Below are 22,447 nucleotides of genomic sequence, written 5' to 3'. Positions count from 1 at the left end.
GCTGGCTGGCTCGCTGCATTTCTGCATCGACATGTTTGTATTTTTACAAGAAAATTCTTATTTCTTCTTTAAAATGAGACAAACAACAACAACAACAACAATGATGACAAGCCAAAGCAAAACCCAAGTATAAACAGATGCATCATGCTGATGTTATTGTTGCTGCTGCTGACACACAGAGAGCGGTGATGATGGCGATGACGATGTTAATGAAGATGAAGATTGTTGCTGTTGCTGGGGTCATTGGTGGTGTTATTGTTGTTTTTGGTTTAGTTTCTCAAAAATATTTGCATTTTAAAACAAATTCCCTCTCTCCCCCGCTCTCTCTCTTCCTCTCTCCCCCTTTCCCTTTCTTCTTTAACTTCTTCTTGTGAGCCATGGGTGTAATGATGGCGTTGATGATGAGACGCCACATTGCTGGGCAACATTCGGCAACAATAACAAACAACCAATTGACTCTTTCATTCTTTCTTTCCAAACGTTGGTGTGTCCATGCCGCGCCATTAACTTCCTCTTCGTTGGCTTTACTGTTGCACCACAGGATGATACACCAACGATGATGAATGATTGGAGCCCCCCCTTTTTTTTTGGTGTTGCTGATGCCATTTTTTGTTTTGTTTGAATCTTTGTGAGCGAAGAAGGGAGTAGCCATAAAGTGAACGGGCAGTGTTCCGGACAATTGGGTGGTGTTTTAAGTTTGTGCTTACACATGTAACACCTTGAAATATTCTTGGGAAACCATAGAAAAATGCACTCACCAAAAAAAAAAAACAAAAACACAAACAAACAAATATCCCTCCACTGACTCTCAAGCTCTATTGCACTCTCGCTCTCTCTCTCTCGCTCTTTCACACTCAATGACCTCCTGCTCTACGTAATTGCTGTGGGTATAATATTTGAAGTTGATCTAGTAGACATGTCTGTCGCCTGTCTGTGCAAATTATGATAGACTTACAAAACAAACAGACAAACACACACATGGGCATGCACTTGGCAGGCCTATTGTCTCAAAGAAACATAGACGTACAAACACACACACCTAGGTTGGCTGGCTGCCTGGCTGTGTGGCAAAGGTGGAAATGTGTGCTAGTGAAAACAATAACAAAACAATCTAAAGAACATTTGACATTTTAGACGACAACACAACAACGACTATATTTTTACGCTCGAGTATCACAGAGAACAATCCGCAACATTATCGCTGTCACTTAAGGCTGCCCTCCCAGCAATGTGATATCTGGTGCGTCGGTCTTTAAAAATATTTTTTTTCTATTTGATTTTTGTGAAATAAAAAAAAAGAAAAATAAAGGAACCACAATTTAAATCCAAAGGTGACTCGTTTAAAGAAAAAGTGTTTTTTTTTTTTCAATATTTAGTCCTGCAGCCAATTTAACTTCAAAGAAAAGGATAACGGTGAGTGGGAAACAATAAACATTTAAATATTATTAAGTAATTTAGATATAAATTATTATAAGATTTTGTGGAAAAATATTTATCAACACAATACCAAAAAGGACATGCCAGGATATACTTGAAAAAAAAAACCTTGAAAGGCAAACATGTTTGGAAGAGAAAGAAAAAACATTTTGGAAGTTATGTTCGCATTTGAAGCAGGACATAATTCCCCTAGCTTTTGTATGTTATACACGACGGTATGAAGTGGATGTCCTTTTTGAAAATTAATAAGTGATATTATGAGAATATATGTCCTTGGGAACATTTGAAAAAATTAACCGCTTTTGAGGCAGGACATAATTCCCTTCGCTTTTTGTATGTTATATCCGACGGTATCAAGCGAATGTCCTTTTGGAAAATTAATAAGTGATACGTTGAGAATATGTGTCCTTGAGCACTTTTGAAGAAATTAAAAAGGAAGTGGCTCTTCTTATGACATAATAAAAAACGTAAACTAAATTTTAAGCCGAAATCCTGTGGCAGGGATATTGGAGATTTTTGAAAAAAAAAAAACTTAATTGTGTTCGATTAGACCTTCAACATGTCCTTAAAATTGAAAATTATGGGTCTAAGGGTTGTTCTCAAAATTCCAGCAAAATATCAAATTGTTATCCAAATAATTTCGTTATTCTTTACCAGGATGTTCCCTGTTCACAAAGTTGTCAAAGCATAAAGGTCCTTTTTCTGTATGACGATAAAAAAGCGAAAACTGGATAAAACAAGTGGGCCGACCATGTGATACCCTACAACACTATAATATGTAAGAAGCCCCCTTAGATCTAATTCCATTTAAATAGATTTTGTTTTTGAAATTTGGTTTTGACCGGGTGTATTTGCCCTTTTTACGCTCTCCGTTATCCTGATAGGTATTCAAAATAATTTCACACAAAAGTGGTCAAAATTCTATACTTCTGGGCTGTCCCAAAACTCAAACCTCATGCACAAAATCGGCGACAAAATCGGATTTTTTTTAATATTTTAACACCTAAAAAAATATATCTAAAAAAGGGTTCAATTATGACCCTAAATTTCAATATTTTTAGTCAAATTGAAAAAATCTCATGCGATTAAAAATGTTACAAAAAATAAAAAAAATATTCTCTTTTTTATTGGAATATTTTTATGCGATTTTCTTAGATTTTATCCTTTTCTGGTAAGAGACCATTCCGAATTGGTGAGAATTGTCAAAATCAGTCAAGTGGTTCTTGACTTATGAGCGGAATAATTAACATCAATTTCTTTTATTGCTTCTTTTCTGGGTAACAATTTTGGTCTATTTTATCCGCTAAATATTGTCCGATGATCTTCCAAATTTGTAGGCTTCTGTCCAGCCATAAAATCTAATACTAGGCAAAATTCCATCGATTGTGGCCTATAACGGTGGCCTGTAGAGCGACTGCAAAATCAGGATACTTTCTTGGTGTTGATCCATTTAAATCCCCAAAATATGATGCGATCATCTCCCCCCAATAATAGGTTTCTATTCTTACCCTTACCCCACCTCCATGCTCAACTTCGTAAGGATCGGTCCATAATTGCGACCTGTATCGTGATTACATGGATAGACGGACGGATGGACATACATAGCTAGATCGACTCAGCTCGGCGAGATACGAACATCAATATGTCTTAGACCAATATTTCGAGGTGTTACATAATTTTTGGCCCAATAACCCCAACAAAATGGGTTGAAGGGCATAAAAAACAGGTCCAAATATTTTTTTTAACATTTTTGAGTTTAACAAAAATATTGAAAATTTAATTTCATTCGTATTCTAATTGTATCGCCATAAAAACTTACTGAAACCTATTAGAACCTATTAGACTCTAAAATGTGACCAGGATCTTTAAAATTCCGAAATGCTACTGAAACATAAAAACGTAGACCTACAAATTGTTGCTATCTAATTTTTGTAGATCAAACTTTAATTGAAAATACGCAGTATTAAATTTCAAAAAATATTGAACCTTATCTGCAGGGTCGATTTTTTGCCGTCCGAGAACTCGAAACACCACCATTGTATTTTTTACGGGCTTAAACTACTAACAACTGTTCAAAAGGAATAATCTAGCTATAGAGTAAAAAATATTGGAGAACCCAATTTTCTAAATCATGGCTTAAATATGTATAGTTATATAGAGGTCATATTTATGCGCTGATCCTTCATCAGATCCAAAAATAATTTCCAGACACCATCAGCAAAAAAAAAAAAAAAATAGTCCTTACCACGCATTAATTTTCGTCTTCGAGTGTTCTATGCTTGGCCGTTGAAATTATCATCGATCTAAATTCGTGATACTAAAACCAACACACCCTGGTTCAGAATTCAGAATTTCTGGACAAAATGCTAATTTTTTTGTCGTCACCTATTTCTTGCATCTGTGTGGAATTCGATAGTTATAATATTAAAACTAGGAGATCCACAAAAATTAGGTCAAAATATTTGAAAATTTAAACGAAACGTCACGTGACAGATATTTTTTTATTATTTCGGAAATGTTCATTACTCCATCATTTTCACGAGATTCCTAAAATTTTTCCTTAAATTCCAAATTTTGGCTCACTAAGACCACCGATTTTATCTTCATTTTTTTATACCCACAGGTCTATCATATAGAGAGGGTATATGATTTGCTACTTCCAAAATGTGCCTCATCAAAATAACGGGTTTTTACCCTGGGTCTCTTGCAACCAAATCCGCATCAGGACATTTTGTGTCGATCTGGCGATGTCCGTTTGTCCGCCTGTCTGTCTGACTGGCTGATGCACACGATAACTCTCAAAGGGAGTATCCGATACGATCCAAACTTGTTACATCGTAATATTATTATCAAACTTAGATCGAGTTCGGAGATAGGTAACTCCTTCTGCTACCTCCCCGACAAAAGATCAAAATTTTCTTAGAAGGAGAAGGGATCATAAAATTTTGCTCCAACTTTGCAAATCTTAATATTTGCGTTAGTGCTAGGTCAGATACAAAAATGGACAATATCGGTCCCCTCCATAACATACCTCCCCCACAAAGAATCAACATTTTGAATAATCACAACTCTTATCGAATGTGAAATAAGAGTCCGATTGTCCTAAAATTTCGCACATCCTACCCAAGATCTGGTATAAGGAGCAGACAAAACGAATCACTCCTTCTGGTACCTCCCCCACAATGGATCATCATTTAAAAGAACCAATAAGCTTATAAATGCCATTTGAGCTTCCGATTACTTTCAAACTTTGACACATGCCAATATTTTTATCAACACAAGATCTGGTGGGAAGATCAGTCCATCTGGTACCTGCCCCACCAAGGGTTAAAATTTAAAATAATTACAACTCTTGTAAAATGTGAAATAAAAGTAGGATTATCTTCCAATTTGGCACATCTTAATAGTTTTACCAAAAAAACTGGTATGAAGAACGGGTAGAACAGACCACAACTTCTGGTAGCTCCCCCACAATGGGTCAAAATTTTGATTAAGAATTTAGCTACATATTAAACACGAAATAAGCATCCGATTCAGTTCAAATTTCACACATCCCAATATTTTTACTAACACCAGATCTGTTGTGAAGATGGTAAATATAGGTTTATTCCCCACCAAGGGGTCAATGAATGACAAAACGCTCATAAAATGCCTAATAAGAATCCGATAATTTCTAAACTACACACATTCCAATATTTGTACGAACACAAGATCTGAAGTGAAAATAAGAATCTGCCTTACAAAGAGTCACAATTTTGAATAATTACATCTCTCACAGCATGTGAAATAAGTCAGCGATTAATTTCAAATCTGGTGCATATAAATATTTCTCTCAATTTGCTCGGGAAAAAATGCTCGTTTTTCTTTTAGCTTTGCACACCCAAATATTTTTTTTATCAATATTAGATGATTTCTACAAAATTTTGAACTATTCTAACGCACGTAAAAATATACTCAAAATAAACCCACTGATACTTTATAACAGATTTTCTGTAATCATTTAAAATATTATACCCTCCGCTATAGTATGGAGGGTATATTAAGTTTGTCATTCGGTTTGTAACACCTAGAAATATACATTTTGACCCCACAAGTATACATATATACTTTATTCTTCATCAGCATAAAATTCTATGTCGATTTAGCGATGTCCGTCCGTCTGCCCGTTTATCCGTCTGTGGAAATCACTTCAGCTTCCGAACAAAATTAAGAAGGTTGATAAAATTGTACTCAAATGTGTATGACTGCAGAACTTTTGGTATTGAAAATGGGTCATGTAGATCCAGGTTTTGGTATAGCCCCCATTTAATGGTACCTCCCTTTTTTTGTGTATTTTGGTGATTTAACCGACATTATTCACCGGAATTGTTTTAAATTTGAAGTTCGTAATGGATAATACTTCCTTGTTCCCTCCTTCTCTAGATGTCATGTACTTTGTCCCTAACGACTGCGAACTGTTTTATGGGTCAGAAGTTTATGACGTCCAAGTGGTATGAGTCTATTTGCCATAGTACAAGAACAATCCGTTGATTGTTTAAATCTTAATTCAATAGCAGAATAAACGATCATGGGGGAATCGGCTATGAAATACTCGTTGTAGTTGGTGTTTTATCGATGACGCATGACATGATAACCCCTGGCGAGTTCCTTGTGCTATGACCTTAAAAGTTGCATGGTGGAGGGTATAAAAAGTTTCACCAGGTTCAAGTTACTCTTCTATGGTTCGTATAATTCGTGTGATTGGATTTCCATTACAACACTACCATGAATTTACAAAAAAAAAAAAAATTCTCCAAAAAAATGAGAAATCTTAGCTGAACCATTTGGGCGTATGATAAATATTTACACATTTCCTAGATGTAATATTAATTATACGCCACAGCGGGCAGTAATGTTCAAATCATGGGAATAGTCATAAAATGTGAAAAAATGGCTAAGCGAGAAAAAATCAAGATGGAAAAATTTTGAAAAATTTCGAAAAACAACATTACATTGGAAAATGTTAAAGATCTGTTGCAATTTCCCCCCTGAAACTTACTTAATTAAAAAGCGGTAAAAGATACCATAATTTCATGAGATTTGCATATAGAATTTATTGAAATTGAATTGACTTAATACATTCGGTACTTCAAAATCGATTAAAAAACAAGTTGGAAAGTATCTGTTGGTTTGATCGACAGATGTGTACCCTCAGTCACTGTTAGATTATTTAAATATATTTTGATTTCTCTTAAAATATATAAATATATATATATATATATATATATATATATATATATATATATATATATATATATATATATATATATATATACAGATTAAATGAAACCTTTTGCAATTCAAATGAAACTTTTTGCAGCGGGAATGAAACCTTTTGCAGTGGAATTGAAACTTTTTGCAGTGGAAATGAAACCTTTTGCAGTGGAAATGAAACCGTTTGCAGCGGGAATGAAACCTTTTGCAACCGAAATGAAACCTTTTATAACCGAAATGAAACTTTTTGCAAATCAAATGAAACTTTAAGATTTTTAGAAGGAAAAATAACAAAATATTTTTATTTTTTGTAGTTTTTAAATGAAATCAATTAATAATTAATAATAATATAACTAATATATTGACAAAGAGGATTTTTTATTGATTACAAATATCTACATTTATTTATATTATTTCTTAAATTTTCAATTATTGTAATAACAAATGGTTCTTTATTGATTTGATATAAAATGCTTCCATATTATTAAATTCCAAATGCTTAACGCTAAAAAGAGAAATTTAAACAAATTTTGCCCTTTATAGGTATGGCCAGGACTGAAATGTAAAATTAAGCTTTACCACAATTTTTTATAGATATACTATTAATCTTACCTAATAAAGGTAAGTCGTGGTTTCAAAAGACAGATAAGTGGAAATCATTAAATCAACTATGATCATAATTGTATATACTTTATGGGGTCTACGACGAATATTTAGAGGTGTTACAAACCGAATGACAAATTTAATATATCCTCCTTTCCATGGAGGAGATTATGAAAAGATACCTAATTCGGGTCCTTTGAAAAAAATACCTTGAAAAACTTTTTTCAATCTTTCTGCATCTACACTTGTGTATTATGGAAGCTTTAAGAAAAAATTTTATAAAAACATAAATATTATTAATTAATAAAAACTCCTCTTTAACTATATATTAGTTATAATTAGTTAATTTAATTTTAAACGTACTAAAAATAAAAATGTTTTGTTATTTTTCCTTCTAAAAATCTAAAAGTTTCATTTGATTTGCAAAAAGTTTCATTTCGGTTATAAAAGGTTTCATTTCGGTTGCAAAAGGTTTCATTCCCGCTGCAAACGGTTTCATTTCCACTGCAAAAGGTTTCATTTCCACTGCAAAAGGTTTCAATTCCACTGCAAAAGGTTTCATTCCCGCTGCAAAAAGTTTCATTTGAATTGCAAAAGGTTTCATTTAATCTGAAAATGCTATATAAAAACATATATATATATATATATAGAATATTTGAAAAAAAAATATATTTATAATCAATAAAAAATCCTCTTTGTCAATATATTAGTTATAATTAATTGATTTAATTTAAAAACTACAAAAAATAAAAATGTTTTGTTATTTTTCCTTCTATAAATTTAAAAGTTTCATTTGATTTGCAAAAAGTTTCATTTCGGTTGCAAAAGGTTTCATTTCCGCTGCAAAAGGTTTCATTTCCACTGCAAAAGGTTTCAATTCCACTGCACAAGGATTCATTTCCGCTGCAAAAAGTTTCATTTGAATTGCAAAAGGTTTCATTTAATCTGAAAATGCTATAGTCGAACGAAGTATTCCATTTTCATATTTCATCTAATACAGATAAAAATATTGGTATGGGCAAATTTACAAAGAAAATCGAACATTTATATCCAATTTTATGGGAAATCATAAATTCCATATTCATCTCAGATTTCTGGTTGAGAGAAATATTTAGATTTGATTAGTTGTAAGGAATCGCTGGCTTGTTTCGCAAGTTTTGACAGGTGAAAGTATTGAAATATGTTTTGTTTTGTTTTTAAAAATCTTGAATCTTATGTGGGGAAGGTACCAGAAGAAGTGGTCCGATTTCTAACATCTTCATAACAGATCTTGCGCTAATGTAAATATTGAGATGTGTCGAATCTGAATGGAATCGGATATTAATTTCTTGTTTTACGACCTTCATGGATATTTAAAATTATGAACTGTTATGGGGGAGGTACCTAAAGGAGTCGGCAGATATATCCAATATTTACAGTAAAAACTTGTGTTAGTAGAAATAATGGAATGTATGAAATGTGAAGAGAATCGGATGCTTATTTCGGATTTTATGATTGTTTTTGTTATTCAAAACCTTGGCCCTTTGTGAGGGAGATACCAGAAGGAATGGACGAATGGTCCGATCTCTACCATCTTCATAACAGGTCTTGTGTTGATGGAAATATTGAGATGTACCAAGTCTGAATGGAATTGGATTCTAATTTTTTATGAGCTTCATGGATATTCAAAATGCTGACCCTTTGTGGGGGAGGTACCAGAGGGAATGGACCGAAATATCCCATTTTCGCAGAAGATCTTGTGTTAGTAGAAATAATGAAATGTGTGAAATATGAAGATAATCGGATGCTTATTTCGTATTTTAAAATCGTTTTCGTTATTCAAAACTTTGACACTTTTTGTGGGGGAGGTACCTGAAAGAGTGGTCCGATTTCTTACATCTTTATAATGATCTTGTGTTGATAGAAATATTGAGATGTGCCAAGTCTGAATGGAATCGGATTATAATTACGCGCTTTATGAGCTTCCTGGTTACTCAAAATATTGACCCATTGTACGGGAAGTACCGGAAGAGGTGAACCGATATATCTCATCTTTACACCAGACCTTGAGTTAAGAGAAATGTTGTGATGTGTGAAATTTTAAGAGAACTGGATGCTTATTTCAGATTTTATGATAGTTTTGGTTATTCAAAATTTTGACCCTTTGTGGAGGAGGTACTAAATCAATGGTCCGATTTCTACCATCTTCATAACAGATCTTGTGTTGATGGAAATATTGATATGTGCCAAGCCTAAATGGAATCGGATGTTAATTTTGTGTTTCATAAGCTTTATGGATATTCAAAATTGCAACCCCTTGTGGGGAAGGTACAATAAGGTGTGAGCCGACATATCCCATTTTCGCAGCAGATCTTGCGTAAGTAGAAATAATGGGTTGTGTAAAATTCGAAGAGAACCGGATGCTTATTTCGGATTTTATGCTCGTTTTGGTTAAACAAAATTCTGATCCTTTGTGGGGGAGGTACCAGAAGAAATGGACCAATCACTACCATCTTTATAACAGATCTTGTACTGATGTATATATTGAGATGTACCAAGTCTGGAATGGAATCGGATGTTAATTTTGCGTTTTATGAGCTTCATGGATATTCAAAATGTTGATCCCTTTGTGGAGGAGGTACCAAGAGGGGTTCGCAGATGTATTCCATTTTCACACCAGATCTTCGGGTTATAAAAATATGATGAGGTGTTTGTAATTTGAAGATATTTGGAATCTTACATCACATTTTGTAACAGTTATAATTATTCAAAATGTTGACCCTTTGTGAGGGAGTTACTTGATGGAAAAGACCTATATTATCCATTTCCGCTCCTAAGCTAGAACTGATGTAAATATTAGGATGCGCAAAGTTGGAGCAAAATCGAATTATCTTTTTTTCTGTGCAATAAAATATTTTTTGAAAATTTCAACCTTTTTTGGGAGAGGTACCAGAAGGAGTGGACCGATATTGTCCATCTCCGAACTCAATCTAAGTTTGATAATAATATTACGGAGTAGTAAGTTTGTATCAAATCGGATACTCCCTTCGAGAGTTATCGTGCGCACCAGACAGACGGACATCGCTAGATCGACTCCAAATATCCTGAAACGGATTTGGACGGACCTAAGGTCTAAAACCCGCTATTTCGATGAGACACATATATACATTTTAGACCCCACAAATCATATACATTCTCAAAAGTATATTATGTCTGCAGGACCTATGATATTGAAAATGGGAATGGGAAATGGGTCCCCTTATAATAATTTCTCGCTATATTCGGTATTTTTTAATTTTAGCGACATTTTTCACCGATTTTTTTTTTTCTAGTTTCGCATTTGAATATTTTAATGGCTTATGACAAAAGTTGCCTCTGAAGCTCCACGTCGTCGTATAGACCCTAAAATAACGGCTACATTCGGTATTTTTAAGATTTTAACAGAATTTTCAACGTTTTTTTTTTTTTTGAAAATTGCCGAATTCTTTCCAAAGGGTGGAGGGTGTTCAAAGTTCGACCCGGGCGAACTTACAGCTATTTTACCTGTTTTAAGATACTGTCTCTAAAAGGTCAACGACAGTCCCCCACCATGGTAGGTTTATATCACCCTTAAAATCTTAAAACACCCAAATTATCTTAACACGAAGGAAAAACAGAAACTGTCATGGACCACTGTAATTGAATACCCCCACAATGTAAGGAGAGGGGGTCCACATCCCCCGCTGAGTCGACGACGACAACGAGCTAAGGATGTGATAATTTATTTACGCCCAAAATATTCGAAAAATCTTCATTAAAATCGTAATGATTGTCATCATCATTCATATGAAATTACACACGCACACACACACACACTCACACACATGCTCGCAAATGAAAAGCCTGTGCCGCCAGTTGGCCTGAGTTGTGGTAAAGAACAAAAAAAAAAACAAAACACAGCAACAACAAATAATGCATGACGAGAATGCAAAACAGAGACAAAAAAAAGAGAAACACACACAGAAATATTCATCGGCAAGAGAACAAAAAAAAAAAAGAAAAATCATCAACCAACAAAAACGACAACAACAACAACAAAATATAGATATTCACAATATTTGGTTCGTGGTCGTGATCGTGACCCGCATTAAAAGACGCGTGCACGCAATTTTATAGCTTGTGGCGTTGTGGCTGGTGAGGATGCTGATGCTGACGATGATGCTTCTGCTGTTCAACGGCTTTGTTTCCATTGCCACACTTTGTGCGATCACTTTACGCTCTTTTAAGCGGGGAGCAGAGAGAGAGACACACACGCACTCACATAAAATATGCTCAACCGCAAAATCTACCAATAACAACGGCAACAACAACAGCAACACCAGCAAAAAAAAGTGTAAACACAAACAGCAACAAAGCCGGCAAAAGCAACACCAACCAACAACAACACAGCAGCCGGTAATGAGAAGCATATCATCGCATCTCATCGTCATTTATTTTCGGTTGTGTTGTTGCCATCGTTGTTGTTGCCGCTTTTTTGTCATCAGGAACAACATCTTTCTTCGTTTGTGGCTGCGATACATCGTCGTCACAGTCATTGTCAGTTCTTATTTTTTTTTTGGTCATCGTTTCGCACAGCACAGAGAATGAGGCATAAAACGGTAGGGTTGCCATGATGTGTGGTTTAGCCGATTTCTTTAAAGGTTCAATTGGACATGCCATAACCATATAAAGCAAATGATCAAACCAAAGTTATGGGGTATAACATGGTAGAAGAATATAGGTAGAATGTCAAACCAATTTTGGAATTGAAAATGTTGAACGAAAAATTATTTAAATTTGTAAAACTTTTTGAAGAAACGCGAATTATAATAGCCTTCGAATGACGTAGTATAAGAAAACATATAAAAATCTACTTATATTTGAAAAAACATTTAAATTTTTTTGACATATCGCTGTCCCAAGCGTTGATGCATCTACCTGTATTCTTCTGCCATGGGGTATAATGTAAATGACCCAATTCACATGAGAGTAGTTTATACGACTCTCCTCACAGAAAATGCCTAGAAGCTGCTTTGTTAGACCAGAAAAATTACTCTCGTGTAAATTGGGCCAATGATTATTTATGGCATACCATAACACCATAGCCATAACCCTTGCCCTAGCCACAACGAAACAACAGATTTCATCATTTGACACAGCCAAAACGTGTCTCATCGAAATAACGGTTTTTGACGCTAGGTCTCATGGGCCAAATTCGTTTCGATCTAGCGAGGTCCGTTCGTCTATCTGTCTATCAGGCTGTTGCGCACGATAACTCACTCGAAGGGAATATTCGATTTAGTCCAAAGTTGCATCATCGTAATATTATTATTAAACGTAAATCAAATCCGATGATGAGAAATATCGATCTACTCCTTCTGGTACCTCTCCCACAAAAGGTCGTAATTCTCTCAAAAAAATAGTGCACTGCATAAAAAAAGAAAGGATAATCCGATTTTGCTCCAACTTTGGAAATCTCAATATTGTTGCCAGTGCTAGCTGAGGCACGAAAACGAACAATATCGACCCATTCCATCAAGTATCTCCCCTACAAAGGGTCAAAATTTACAATAATTATAATACTTATAAAATGTGATGTAAGTGTCAGGTTCTCTTCATAGTTCACACATCCCATTATTTCTATTAACACAAGATCTGCTGTGAAGATTGAATATATTGGTCCACTCCTTCTGGTACACCCCTCCCCCCAAGAAAGGGTCCAATTTTTGAATATTCATGAAGTTCATAAGAAACGGGAAAATTTACATCCGATTCCATTCACACTTGGCACATCCCAATATTTCTATAAACACAAGACCTGTTATAAAGATGGTAGAGATCGGATCATTCTTTCTGGTACCTGTCCCACAAAGGGTTAACGTTTGGAATAACTTAAACGATCATAAAATCCGAAATAAACGGATTTTGACAAGGGTCGAAATTTTAAGTATTCATGAAGCTCATCCATACTTACTTGGTACATCCCAATTTTTCCATCAACACAAGCCCGTAGAGGTAGAGATCGAACCATTATTTCTGGCACCTCCCCCACATGGGGTTCAAGATTTTGAAAAACAAAACGCTCAAAGAAAGCGAAATAAGCATCCGACTCTCTTCAAATTTCACACACACACACAGAAACATTTTTGCTAACACAAGATATGTTGTGTAAATGATATATATATATATATATATATATATATATATATATATATATATATATATATATATATATATATATATATATATATATATATATGCGAACCCCTTCTGGTACCTCAGCCACAAAGTGTTACCATTTTCAATACTTTAATCTGCCATAATGGTAAAACCATTGAACAATTGACTCACATCCAATTTTTCTGTCTAAACTATGTCAACGTCTTCATATGTAAATCCTAAAAACCAACAGTGACCTCAATATCACACTTGAGGATTTCGACTCTATCCCCTAACAAAATACCAAACTTAGAAGCATTTAATACTCATATCCAACAAAATCTACATCTCTCCATCCTAGATAGCAAGAGTAATCTAAAATTAGTGCCACCGCCTTCATATCCCAATTGCAGATACCAACAGAGATATCAAATTTGAGGATTCCAGCCCTATTCCTACACCCAATTCCAACTATAGTACCATTCAGTACTTTTCGTACAATTATAGTACACATTTCCAAAACCACCTCCAATACCACCTCTATACCTCAATTCCAGATACCAGCAGGGACCTCAATGTCAAGTTTCGGGATTCCTGCTCCATACATTCACTCAATACCAAATTTAGTAACATTTAGTAGGTTTCGTATATTTTTAGTACTCATTTGCAAAAGCGTTTCATATCACAATCGCAGACACCAACAGTGACATCTACACCAAATTTCAGGATATCAGCTCTTTTCCTTTACCCAATATCAATTATAGTACCATTCAGAACATTCCGTAAAAATATAGTACACATTGCCAAAACCACTCTCACCCAATACCATATTTAGTACCATTTAATACTTTTCGCACAATTATAGTACATATTTCCAAAACCGCCTTTATAACTCAGATACCAACAGAAACCTCAGTATCAAATTTGAAGATTCCAGCCCTATCCCTTCACTAAATATCCAATTTAGTCCACTTAGAACCTTTTAGTACAGAACACATTTCCGAAACCACCCCTATATATATCCAGTCTACTCTATCGCTGTTCACCCTAATACCGAATTTCAGATTTCAGCCACTATCTGTTCACTCAATACCAAATTGTACCAAATATGGTACTATTAAGTACTTTTCCCGAACTTGTAGTACACATCATTAAACCACCTCTGTACCACAAACCTACCACCAAACGGGACCCCAATGAAAAATTTCAAATTTCCATTCTCTCTAAACCAAACTGTTCCAAATTTAGTACCATATAGTACCGTTCGAACACTTAGTACACATTTCCAAGACTTACTCTTTACATTAACCCATTTTCGAAAATTGATTCTCATATCAAATTTCAAGATTTTACAACTATCCGTTCACACATTTAGTGCTTTTTAGTACTTTTAGTACGCGTATTGTTAGAATTTCGAAAAACCCGTTAGTTTGTCTATCCTACAAAAGATGGACTCTCACGCCAAATTACCTCACCCAACAACACCCCCAACCAAAATAAAAAATTTAGTACCATTTAGTACTATTTAGTAAGTATTTTTAAAAGTACCTTTAAAATGTCAACCGTATACACTAACAGTGATGCTAATGCCAAATATCCGATTTCAAGCAGTCTTCGTTCACGCAACACGAAATTTCGTACTATTTAGTACTTTTCGTACGCTTGCCATACGCCTGCCAACCAGCACAGACCTTAATATGATTATTTTTAATTTCCAGATGAATCCGTTCAACCAATGTACCTAATTTAGTACCATTTAGTACAGTTGTTACACTTAGTACACATTTCCAAGACCACCACTCTACATCAACCCTATTTCCAAGTATTTCGAAAAACCGTTAAGTTGGTCTATCCTACACACCTAAAAAAGAGAACAACTTTAAATTTCTCCAAAAAAAAAATATAATAATAAATAAATAGTACCATTTAGTACTTTTTGGTACGTATTTTTCTAAATTTCCAGATCAATCCATTCATTGGCTGTACTGAATTTAGTACAGTTGTTATACTTAGTACACATTTTAATTTTGGAAGTAACATTTTTATTTGATTTTGAGAATATTTACTAAAATTGTACGAAACGTACTAAATGGTACTAAATTTGGCCTTGGTTGAAAGGATAGTTTTAAAGTCCCAAACTTTAATATTGAGGTCTCTCTTGGTATCTGAGATTGTGATACGGCGGTGATTTTGAAAATGTGTGCTATAATTTTACAGAAGGTACTAAATGGTGCCAAATATGGTATAAGGTGAAGGAATAGAGCTTAAATTCTGAAATTTCACATAGATTTCACTGTTGGTGTCGGTGGTTAAGATATAGAGGTGGTTTTAGAAATTCATTCTGTTTTTTTTTTACAAAAAGTACAATAAAATATTCTTGGTCTAAGGGTTCTGGAATAAATATTCTTAAAAAATCCACGATTATTGGTCGGAGGGTCCTTGTAAAAACACATTTTCAACAAATAAAAAAGCTGTAAGTCCGGGCCGAACTTTGAATACCCTCCACCATTTGGAACGAATTTGGCAATTTTCAAAAACAATAAAATCCATTAAAAATGTAGCTATTATATTATGGTCTATACATGAACCTGCATAGGTAACATTTGTCATAAGCCATTACAATATTCAAATGCGAAACTTAAAAAAAACCGATTATAATGTCGATAAAATCAAAATACCGAATATCGGGAGGTACCGTTATATGGGGGCTTTACGAGGAGGTGGACCTGCACAAACAATTTTCTGCCTTAGGCTTTGGTAACCATTACGAACTTCAATTACCAAATTTGAAACGATTCCGGTGAATAATGTCGCTAAGATCATCAAAATACCGAATATTCGGAGGCATTGTTATATGAGGGCTATAAGAAGACGAAGACAATTTTCTGTCATCGGCTGAAGCATCCATTACGAACTTCAAATACAAAATTTGAGACAATTCCGGTGAATAATGCCGCTAAAGTCCTCAAAATACCGAATATCGGAAGGTACCGTTATATGGGGCTATACCAAAACGTGGACCTACATGGCCCATTTTCAATACCAAAAGTCCTGCAGACACAACATGCATTTGAGCAAAATTTTATCAATCTACTTCAATTCGTTCGGAAGCTAGAGTGATTTCTACAGACGAACAGACGGATAGACGGACGGACATCGCTAAATCGACATAGAATTTTATGCTGATCAAGAATGCATATACTTTGTGGGGTCTAAAATGTGTATTTCGAGGTGTTACAAACGGAATGACAAACTTAATATACCCTCCATACAATGGTGGAGGGTAAAAAAAACACCTATTATATCAGCAATACTTCCCAAACTTTTTTATATAATTTTTTTATATACCTTTATCCATATCCTTTATCCAATACCAAAATGTACGAAATTAAGTGCTTTTTAGTACTTTTAGTACACTTGTAATTCGAATTTTCAAAAACGCCGCCTTATCTCAATCCTACCCACCAATATTGACCCACATGCAAAATTTGAAGATTTCAACCATTTTCATGAACTTCAAAGCCCTAATTAGCAATGATACTACGTTGTTGATAGTCGACCTGATTGAGTTCATGTTTGAGCCTTCATACCCAAGTCGTTATGCAAAATAAGGTGGAATCGAAGAGAATGAAAATTGGTTCGGAGACTTTTACTTAATAATTTCAATACGTTGACATATCATTACAAGTTTTGAAAAAAAAAAAAAAAAACAAATAAAAAAACATTAAGTTCGGCCGGGCCAAACTTTTAATACCCTCCACCTTAGTGTAAAGGAAACATTTGAGCCCATTATGACCCACAAACACCAATTTTTAGACATATTCCTGGGAAAATATGCGAAAAATCATCAAAATACCGAATATCGAGAAATATGGCTATATGGGGCTATACAAAAACGTGACCAAAGGAGCTAGAACAATAAAAGCAACTAGAACCCATTAGGATCCACAAATACCAATTTTTAGACAAATCCGCGAAGAAATGTGGCAAAAACCATCAAAATGTCGAATATCGGGAGGTACCGTTATATGGAGGCTATACCAAATCGTGGACCTATACATGCAATATTTCACCACTGGAGCTAGAACCCATTATGACCAACAAATACAAATTTTTAGACTAACTCGGGGGAAAATGTGGCAAAAATGATCAAAATACCGAATATCGGGAGGTATTATATATATGTGGGCTATACGAAAACGTGGACCGATATATCTCATTTTCAATACCACCTATCCTAGACACAATACAAATTGTTATGCCAAATTTTGAAGCTCTACGTTAAATACTGTGGGCTGTATCGTGATTTCAACAGACAGACGGACGGACATCGTTAGAATTTTATGTGAGTCATGAATATATATACTTTATGGGGTCTAAGACGAATATTCACGGATGTAACAAACGGAATGACAAATTTTATATACCCTCCTTTTCAAACTCCCCCCATTTGCACACTAGTTACGGCGTATGATTTATATTTTGTCATATAATTGTTATAATAAATCATACGCCATGATTTTATGATAGCTTGTTTAGATTTATTGGACATTATACAAATCTAACGTCATATCAACAAATATTTAAAAAAATATGTGAAAATTCCAATAAATCGGAAGGGTGAAATTAAAAAAAATCTTCAATTCTCTCCCTCCCATCCAAATTTCCTTTTCTTTCCATGCCCCCATATGCGTATATGTATATCCCATTTATTATTTTCTTTAAACCACCAATATTCACTTAAAAGAGTTGGCAACCCTCTCCCAAGAATGTCACATTGTTGCTGTTGTACTCTCATTGCAATGTTTAGCATGTAAGTGCGATTGTCTCTGTTATTGTGATTGTTGTTGCTGTTGCTGCTGCTGTTGTTGTTTTGTGTTGCCAGTGCAAAGAAACAGGCAGGCATATAAATAAGTGGTGACTGAGTAGTGTTTCATTGCCGTTGTCAGTCGGTGAGTGAGTGAGTGTTCGTTTTGGTGCGTTTTGCTTGTTGATAGTGGCGATGTTGTTGCTGTTGCTGCTGTTGTTGATGTTCTTGTCGTTGTTGCTTCTTTATTTTCGTGCTGAAGTGTTAATCGATTCGCATACATTTTTTTTTGCGTGTAAAGAGACAGATTAATGTTACACAGCAGCTACAACATGGGGTAGAGTGGCGACGGCGACGACAACGGCGGCAGCAGCAGCAGCAGCATCACCACAGGCATTGGCACCGGCATTTGGCTACGTAGGCCAATAAATATGTTACGATATTCATCGGTGGGACAGTGGGGTAAAAATAAATGAAAATTTGAAGAATTAAATCAAAAAAATTAAGGGGAATGAAAGCAGGAATAAATTATATATTTAAGGAGAAATGAGCAATGATTTGAAGTCAAATGGACCGAAAAACGTTCTTAGAAAATCCACGTTTATTTTTCTAAGAAGTCTATGAAATTAATTGAAGAGAGTAGTGAAATAACTGAGAATCAACGCCCAGACGAAATAACAGAAGCTAGAATCTTGAAATTTTGCACGTGGGTCAGTCTTAGTGAGAAGACAGGGTTTTTGGAAATTCGTACTAAAGGGTACTAAAATGTACCAAATATTTGATACTTTGCAGCGGACAAACGAAATGAGCTAGAAATATGGAATTTGGAAAGAGAGTCTCTACTGGAGTGCAGGATTGGGGTTTCTGGAAATTAGATCTTTAAGGTTACAAAAAGTTCTAAAATGGTACTAAACTTTCAAAATGGTACCATTTGGTATTATACGAACGGATAGAGCTAAAATGGGAAATTTGATATGAGAATCAAGTTTGGAAAGTAAGTTTTATATATGAATATGGTTTTGGAAATATGTACTAAGAGTGGGAACTGTACTTAATGGTACTAAATTTCGAACAGTTTGGTTTTGGATGAACGGATAAAGCTGAAATTTTGAAACTCTGTATTAGGGTCCCTATCGGTGCCTAGGTTCGTGATAAAGAGGTGATTTTGAAAATGTGAACAAGTGTACGAAAAATTACTAAATAGTACTATATTTGGTACAATATGGTATTGGAGGAACATATAGTGGTTGGAATCTGAAATTTGGTATTAGAACTCACTGTTCATGCGTAGCCTGGACATATGGAGGTGGTTTCCAAACTGCGTACTATAATTGTACGAAGAGGTACTAAATGGTACTATATTAGGTATTGGGTGAAGGGATAGATATAAAATTCTGAAATTTGGTACTGGGGTCTCTGTTGATATCTGGAATTATGGAATATGGAGGAGATTTTGGAAATGTGTACTTTAATCATTCGAAAAGTACTAAGAGGTACTAAATTTGGTATTAGGTGATGGAATAGAGCTTAAATCCTGAAATTGCACATTTCACTGTTGGCGTCACGATTATTGTTCTCAAGGTCCTTTTTTAAAAATCCACGATTATTTTTTAAAAATTCACTCTTATTTGTGAGAGCGTCCTAGGAAAAAATATTCTTTAAAAATCCACGATTATTAGTCCTTGAAAAAAATATTCTTTAAAAATCCACGATTATTAGTCCTTGAAAAAATATTCTTTAAAAATCCACGATTATTAGTCCTTGAAAAAATATTCTTTAAAAATCCACGATTATTAGTCCTTGAAAAAATATTCTTTAAAAATCCACGATTATTAGTCCTTGAAAAAATATTCTTTAAAAATCCACGATTATTAGTCCTTGAAAAAATATTCTTTAAAAATCCACGATTATTAGTCCTTGAAAAAATATTCTTTAAAAATCCACGATTATTAGTCCTTGAAAAAATATTCTTTAAAAATCCACGATTATTAGTCCTTGAAAAAATATTCTTTAAAAATCCACGATTATTAGTCCTTGAAAAAATATTCTTTAAAAATCCACGATTATTAGTCCTTGAAAAAATATTCTTTAAAAATCCACGATTATTAGTCCTTGAAAAAATATTCTTTAAAAATCCACGATTATTAGTCCTTGAAAAAATATTCTTTAAAAATCCACGATTATTAGTCCTTGAAAAAATATTCTTTAAAAATCCACGATTATTAGTCCTTGAAAAAATATTCTTTAAAAATCCACGATTATTAGTCCTTGAAAAAATATTCTTTAAAAATCCACGATTATTAGTCCTTGAAAAAATATTCTTTAAAAATCCACGATTATTAGTCCTTGAAAAATATTCTTTAAAAATCCACGATTATTAGTCCTTGAAAAAATATTCTTTAAAAATCCACGATTATTAGTCCTTGAAAAAATATTCTTTAAAAATCCACGATTATTAGTCCTTGAAAAAATATTCTTTAAAAATCCACGATTATTAGTCCTTGAAAAAATATTCTTTAAAAATCCACGATTATTAGTCCTTGAAAAAATATTCTTTAAAAATCCACGATTATTAGTCCTTGAAAAAATATTCTTTAAAAATCCACGATTATTAGTCCTTGAAAAAATATTCTTTAAAAATCCACGATTATTAGTCCTTGAAAAAATATTCTTTAAAAATCCACGATTATTAGTCCTTGAAAAAATATTCTTTAATAATCCACGATTATTAGTCCTTGAAAAAATATTCTTTAAAAATCCACGATTATTAGTCCTTGAAAAAATATTCTTTAAAAATCCACGATTATTGGTTCTTGGAAAAAATATTCTTTAAAAATCCACGCTTATTGGTCTAGGGTCCTTGGAAAAAATATTCTTTAAAACTCCACGCTTATTGGTCTGAGGGTCCTTGGAAAAAATATTCTTTAAAAATCCACGCTTATTGGTCTGAGGGTCCTTGGAAAAAATATTCTTTAAAAATCCACGCTTATTGGTCTGAGGGTCCTTGGAAAAAATATTCTTTAAAAATCCACGCTTATTGGTCTGAGGGTCCTTGGAAAAAATATTCTTTAAAAATTCACACTTATTGGTCTGAGGGTCCTGTAAAAAATATTCCTTCAACAACCCACGATTATTGGTCTGAAAAAATATTCCAAAAAATCCATAATGAACCCACTGTATCAGTATCATAGTCACGCATTCTGCTGTTTACTTTAAGTGCTCCACAATTTTTTTTCAATATAGAATTACTATAAACGCTCAAAAGTATTTGCACACACACACACACTTCCATAGTAGACTTTTTTTCATATATATATGTCCATGTGTATTGCATTTACGCATCTACATCTTGTCATTCATTACAAAGCTCTTTTGACTTACAAGCTCTTAGGAAAACGCATCTCCTACTTGTGTCGAGTACCAGGACGCATTGACACTTAACAAAAGAAGAATGAACGCCACGCATGTGGATATATACACATATAACTCAGATATATCATATATACCCACATATCTCAATAAATCGGTTCTGTTTTTTCTTCCTTTTTTTTGTGGAACTGAATTGCTTCCCATTATTGAAAAGTTACTTTGACACAATGCGTGGTGTTTTTCAGTTACTGTGTGAAGTAAACAACACTTCTCAGTGTGACTTCGCTCTTCTCTTTTCTCCCTCTCTCTCGGGTTTGAGTTCTCCCTCTTTTATTATTAATTAGAGAACGCACTTTTTCCCCTTTGATGTTATGAAAAAAAGGGAAGGAATTGGACTATAAAAAGTGTGATCAATACAAAACACTGACGAATACAATAAATAAAAGGAAGTTTTGTTTATTTGCCGACATTTGCCTGAAGAGGCCACTCTCCCAATCAAACAGAGAATTGGAGTTGCATAGAAATCACATTAATTAACTGGAATCTAAGAGAAGTAAGAGAAGAGCAAATGGAAATGTAAAGAAGTGATTATTTATTAAAAATCTTGATTTTGATGAGATGAGCAAAAGTAAAGGGCCTGTGGTTTGTGTTCAGACCGACTCATAATCTCATGCCCAGTCTAATTTTATTGTTTACAAGCGTACAAAGGCATTTTGGTGGGGATTTTTCCAGAAAAAAAGTTATTCGTCATGGAATACAAGCGTGATAGTGCGATTTCTTTATATTTGGCTGGAAAACCACAAATGGCTATCGTTAGAGCAC

General features: G+C 34.1%; 2 protein-coding genes across 2 annotated transcripts in view; one reads left to right on the top strand and one right to left on the bottom strand.

Annotated features, from left to right (window-relative positions):
- Positions 1 to 22,447, bottom strand: part of LOC101894765 (uncharacterized) — a 244,614-nt gene that overhangs the window by 105,705 nt on the left and 116,462 nt on the right. The gene's annotated exons all lie outside the window — the stretch shown is intronic.
- The window catches only part of LOC131803731 (anosmin-1-like), a 55,225-nt gene continuing 34,152 nt past the window's right edge, over positions 1,375 to 22,447 (top strand). Inside the window, exon 1 of the mRNA XM_059125366.1 lies at positions 1,375 to 1,413. The gene's annotated coding sequence lies outside the window, so the exon portion shown is untranslated. The remainder of the gene's footprint in view (positions 1,414 to 22,447) is intronic.

The sequence above is a fragment of the Musca domestica genome, unplaced genomic scaffold (genome assembly GCF_030504385.1).
Source record: "Musca domestica strain aabys unplaced genomic scaffold, Musca_domestica.polishedcontigs.V.1.1 33, whole genome shotgun sequence".
Taxonomy (NCBI): Eukaryota; Metazoa; Arthropoda; class Insecta; order Diptera; family Muscidae; genus Musca; species Musca domestica.
The sequence above is the reverse complement of the archived record's forward strand: the minus strand, read 5'-3'. Positions and strand labels throughout refer to the sequence as shown.